At 40.3% G+C, this 5,674-nt stretch overlaps 1 non-coding gene across 1 annotated transcript; it reads right to left on the reverse strand.

The window, feature by feature from the left end:
• Positions 1–2,830: 2,830 nt before the first annotated feature.
• Positions 2,831–2,965, reverse strand: LOC132236327 (small Cajal body-specific RNA 24). Its single transcript, XR_009453268.1, has one exon. It is a non-coding gene; the product is annotated as a small Cajal body-specific RNA 24 (non-coding RNA).
• Between the last annotated feature and the right edge of the window lie 2,709 nt (positions 2,966–5,674).

Genomic DNA, 5,674 nt, shown 5'->3' on the forward strand with positions numbered 1-5,674 from the left:
CACTGAAACATATGCCTTATTCTGTTTCATTATTTCCATTTTATAACTATACTAGAGGTCCAGTGCATGAATTTGTGCACCTTGAAAGGAACTATGGGCTGCGAGGCTGTGGTGGGCACAGGGGCAGGTCTTGGCCCATCCTTTGTGCCTCTGCCTGACCCCTCCTGCTGTGGCCCTGGTCCCCTCTCTGCTGGCAGCCCCACCCCTGCCACCACTGCTCCCACGCTCTGACGGCACCGGCCCTGCTCACACCCACTGATGGCACTGTCCCAATCGCCCAGTAGGAGCAGGGGGAGGTAGAGAAGTCCTCAGGGGTGATCAGGTCCAGCAGCTGCCACTCGCACCCACTGATAGCGCTGAGTGATCTGGACCGATACCGGGAACCAGCAGGGAGTGTGAGCAGCGGCTCTGGCGCCAGCTGCAGGTGTGAATGAAGCCAGTGTCAGCAGTGGGAGTGAGTGGGGCTGGTGCCAGCAGCAGGTGTAAGCACCTGGTGGGACTATGGCATGTAGGAGCAAAGAATTTTCAGTAACCACCAGAGGCTCACCCTGATAACAGCGACCAGCACCCTGCCTTGGTCTGTCACTCCTGCTCATCTGCTCTACCATCCCACCACCGCTGATGCCTGCCATGTTCTATGGTCTTCTGCCTGCTGCTGACCCCTGCCATGTATCCTGCATGCCCCCTTATGGTCAGTGCACGTCATAGTGATGGGTTGTTCGGTTCCACTGTTTGGTCCATTTGCAGATTAGGACTTAGGCCCGCTCCCCAGGGGATTTGGCCTAAGATGGCAATCAGACATCCCTCTGGCAGCCCGGCAGCCCTCGGGGGATGTCCACTTGCCAGCAGGGAGCAGGCCTAAACTGCAGTCGGACATCCTTAGCGCTGCTGAGGCAGGAGAGGCTCCCACCACCACCGCTGCACTGGCAGCCATCAGCCTGACTTGTGGCTGAGCAGAGCTCCTCCCATGTGAGAGTGCCCTGACCACCAGAGGGCAGCTTCTGCATTGAGCATCTGCCCCCTGGTGGTCAGTTTGTGTCATAGTGACCAGTCATTCCCAGTCCTTCTGCTGTTAGGGTCAGTTTGCATATTACCCTTTTACTATATAGGATAGAGGCCTGGCGCACGGGTGGGGGCCGGCTGGTTTGCCCTGAAGGGTGTCCCAGATCAGGGTGGGGGTCCTGCTTGGGTGCCTGGCCAGCCTGGATGAGGGGCTTAGGGCTGTTTGCAGCTGGTCACTCCCCCTTCAGGGTGGGGGTCCCACTTGGGTGCCTGGCCAGCCGGGATGAGGAGATAATGGCTGTTTGCAGCTGGTCACACACCCTTCAGGGTGTAGGTCCCCACTGGGGTGCCTGGCCAGCCTGGATGATGGGATGATGGCTGTTTGCAGCTGGTTACACCCCCTTCAGGGTGGGGGTCCCCACTAGGGTGCCTGGCCAGTCTGGGTGAGGGGCTGAGGGCTGTTTTCAGGCCGACTGAAGCTCCCAACAGCTCCTTTTTTTCTTTTTTTTTTTTATTCTGGGCCAGCTTTAGCTCTGGCTCCAGCTCTGAGGCCTCTGCTGCTGAAAGAAGGTATCTGGTTTGTTTCGGTTCTATAATTGAAACAATGTATAACTTCAGCTCTGAGATCCCGGGCTCGCTGAAAGCAGATTTCTGGGGTTTTCTTTAGCTTCTATATTTGTTACAATGTTTCTTAAACTGCAGGCTCAGAGGCCGGCAGCGGCAGGCGGGGAACGTTGGTTTCCTCCATCACTGAAGCAAGCAAGCCTCATGTTAGTTTCAAGCTGCCTGGCTGCCGGCCGCCATCTTGGCTGGCAGTTAATTTGCATATCTCGCGGATTAGCCAATGGGAAGGGTAGAGGTCATACGCCAATTACCATGTTTCTCTTTTAATAGATAGGATAGATGATCTTACAGTTGTGCCATGTATCTGGAAAAGTTACATGTCTTTGTTTTTTTTTTTTTTTTTTTTTCATTTTAGCCACATAAGAAAGATGTCTAGATGCTTTTCAATAAAGAAATGATTCACCTTTAGGTGAAATGTTAATTAGTGCCTAAAAAGCAGTGGTCCCATATGGCTTTGGTTTGATATTTTAAAGCAACATTGATAATGATTTGTCCTTTGTTTATGCTAAATACTGTTCTTTTTCTCTTCTCCCCCCAAATAAATTAAAAAATACAATCATGGCCTCCAATATTAAATGTAATTCAACAGCAGAGAAAATAATTCTAATTATTTTCTTTCTTTAGTTTGATTCAGAATATAAACTGGAAGAGGCCTTAAAGCCTCAATTTCAATTTGCCATACTTATTGTCAGTGTGACTTGAAATAAATGTTTTATTTTTATTTTATATTTAAGATCAGGTGCAAGATAACTTAGGATCTATTGCACTGGCAACAACCAATTAAATATTTCACTGCAATCTGGGGATACCTAGTACCTAATCAAAAGCGATATGAAACAGTGTGTTTCAGAGATTATTATTTTGTACTACATATATGCCCAATATAGGAAAATAACTTACATATTTAACTAAATAGCTGGAGTTCATGTGACAGATGATAATAGAATGATATAACAGTTTGGGAATTCTTTTAGCAGGGCTGCCTGGTATATTGGAGAATAGCAGCATTTTAATGAATAATATTCACTAAAAGAATATTTATGTTAAAAGTAAAAATGTTCTTAATTTTAAAAGAGCAAGTGCAGGTATTTTTTTTCATCTACATTATGGATATAAACATTTTTAGACCCAAACTGTCTAAAATGAGTGAGGCAAAATCAGTAGTTAATACCTTCTACCCCATACTCTTTTTAAAGAAAATATTTTATGGCAGTAGTAGAATGGGATGATCCACTCTTTTTACTTGCAAAGGGTGAAGAGAAAGCTACTGTATCTCTGTAGGACATTTACAAAAAGTTGTTTTCACCTAATGAAGAAATTGAATAAAAATAAAGGTCCACTCAACCCAGTACTCTTAATATTACTCTTAGCACATTGCCATTTAATAAATAAATCAAATTAATTTTCCTCAGAAAATGTTTAACCTTTGAAATTGTATTTTTACATACAGTGTACATATAAATAATTCAGCAGTTTTAATTGTACCGATTGGATATTTTTTAATGGTTAATTCCCACCACAATCATGATACCGAATATTTTCATTGTCCCCAAAAGTTCTCTTTTGCTCTTTTGTATTATTACAGCTCTCATTATCTATTCCTGACAATCACTTATCTGCTTTCTATCCTTGGGCATTTCTTAGAATGTCTTATATAAATAGAATAGTACATATGTAGTCTTTTGTTCCTGACTTCTTTTAATTAACATAATGCATTTGATGTTTATCATTGTTGGGTGTATCAGTTGTTTGCTCCTCTTTTTCTCCGGAGTATCATTCCATTGTTTGCACATATATTTTCATTTCCATGTTGAATAGAAGTGTTGACCATGCTCATTCTTGCCTTGTTCCTGGTCCTAGTGTGAGGCTAGCTGTTAGTTGTTAGATATCCTTTATTATATTGAGGAAATTATCTTCTATTTCTAGTATACTGAGTGTTTTCATCATGAATGGGTGTTGAATTTTGACAAATATTTTTCCTGAATCTGCTGAGATTGTCATAAGAATTTTCTTCTTTGCTCTTTTGGTAATGGTGAATTGCATTCATTCCTGGAATATGTCTTACTTGCTTATGATATCTTATTCTTTTCATATGTTGCTGGATACAATTTGTTATAATATACTTACAGATTTTCCTGTCTATACTCATGAGGTCTATTTGTAATTTCCTTTTCTTGTAATGTCTTTGGTTTTTGTTATCAGAGTAATGCTGGCTTCCAGGCTTTAAATATGAATCAAACAACTGTTCTCAGAATTTTCTTGGTTCCATTTTTTATTTTCTATTTATCATAGGTAGACTAGAAAGAAGTAATCTTCTCTTCTAGATTCTGGAAGAATTTGTGAAAAATTGGTATTTCCAGTCACGTGGGAAAGCTTTAACTATAAATTCTGTTTCTTCAATAAGCTTCTGTATTTTGTGCCTGCAAAGAATTTTATAAAAAGTTGTCTTGTACATAGGTGTAAAGTCATTCATATACTCCCTAATTATTGTTTTACCATCTGTGGGATTAGTCCCTCTATCCCTCTTTGATTCCTAATATTGGTTCCTTCTCACTTTTTCCATCTCAGTCAGACATTTGGTTTGTGTGTTTTGTTATTCTTTCAATAAACCTGCTTTTGGTTTCTTTGATTTTCTCTGTTGTCCTTATTTTCTCCCTCCTAATTTATGCTGTTACACTTAGGTCTTTCTTTTGCTTACTGGGTTTAATTTGTTCTTTTGCCTAGGTTTAATTTAACCATTTGTCTTAAACTTTTAAAGTTGGTATTTTAAATAATTGGCTTAGTCCTTTCATCTGTTCTACAAATTCTGATATTTTTATATATTATACTGTTTTTTGGTTAAATGTGTTTTTATTGATTTCAGAGACAGGAAGGGAAAGGGAGAGAGAGATAGGAACATTGATGAGAGAGAAACATTGATCAGCTGCCTCCTGGGCACTCCCCACTGGGGATTGAGCCTGTCCTTGACCAGGAATTGAACCCATGACCTCCTGGTGCATGGGACATTGCTCAACAAACTAATCCACACTGGCCACACTGGCCAGACTTTATGTTTTAATTTTTGTTTAGTTCAGAATATTTTCTTATTTTCCTTTCATTTCTTCTTTGACCCATGAGTTATTTATAAAGTGTTGTTTAATTTCCAAATATTTTGGAGGTTTTCCAAAAATCTTTTTGTTACTGAATTCTAATTTAACTCCACTATAGTAATAGAGTATATTTTATAGGCTTTCAATCTTCTTAACTGTATTAAGACTTGCTTTATGGCTCAGAATATGGTCTATCTTGGTGAATATTCGTTTACTTGAAAAGAATGTATTTTGCACTTGTTGAGTGGAGTGTTTTATAGATATCATTGGATCAGTATGGTTATTAGTGTTGCTTAAGTTTTTCATGTATTTACTGATTTTGTGTATACTTTTCCATCTATTACTAAGAAAGGAATATTCACATTTCTAACTGTAATTCCCTACCAAGTCAAGGAAAGCTTCACATTAGATATGACAGACAAGAGAATTTGGTCCTTTAAGATGTGAATGAAAATTCAACAGGATATTAGCTGAAGAAAGGGAATCCTAGAGTAAAATATATGAATATGTAAAGTTAGCTGAAAAAATTATAAAATTGTATCTACTCTATAATTATCTTTAGAAAAATATTTCTGTTCATAGATAACACTAAGAATGTATTATAAAAATGGGATTTGGTATATTAAGTCATTTTCTTACTTTATTGTTTTGTTAATGCTGTTTTAATTCATCCTATGTAATAAAAGCCTAATATGCTAAGTGTCCAGCTGACCAGTCAGTCATTCAACCAGTCAAAGTGTAATATGCTAATGATATGCTAAAGCTGCTCAACCACTCGCTATGATGTGCACTGACCACCAGGGGACAGAGAGTTGATCAGTCAACCAGTCACTATGACATGCTCTGACCATTGGAGGGCAGACCCTGGGGCAGATGCTTCAACCAGTAGGTTAGTTTGCTGCTGGGGTCTGGCTGATTGGGACTAAATGAGACGGGCTGGACACACCGTGGAGCCCTCC

This window comes from Myotis daubentonii, chromosome 5 (assembly GCF_963259705.1).
Source record: "Myotis daubentonii chromosome 5, mMyoDau2.1, whole genome shotgun sequence".
In the NCBI taxonomy this organism is placed as follows: Eukaryota; Metazoa; Chordata; class Mammalia; order Chiroptera; family Vespertilionidae; genus Myotis; species Myotis daubentonii.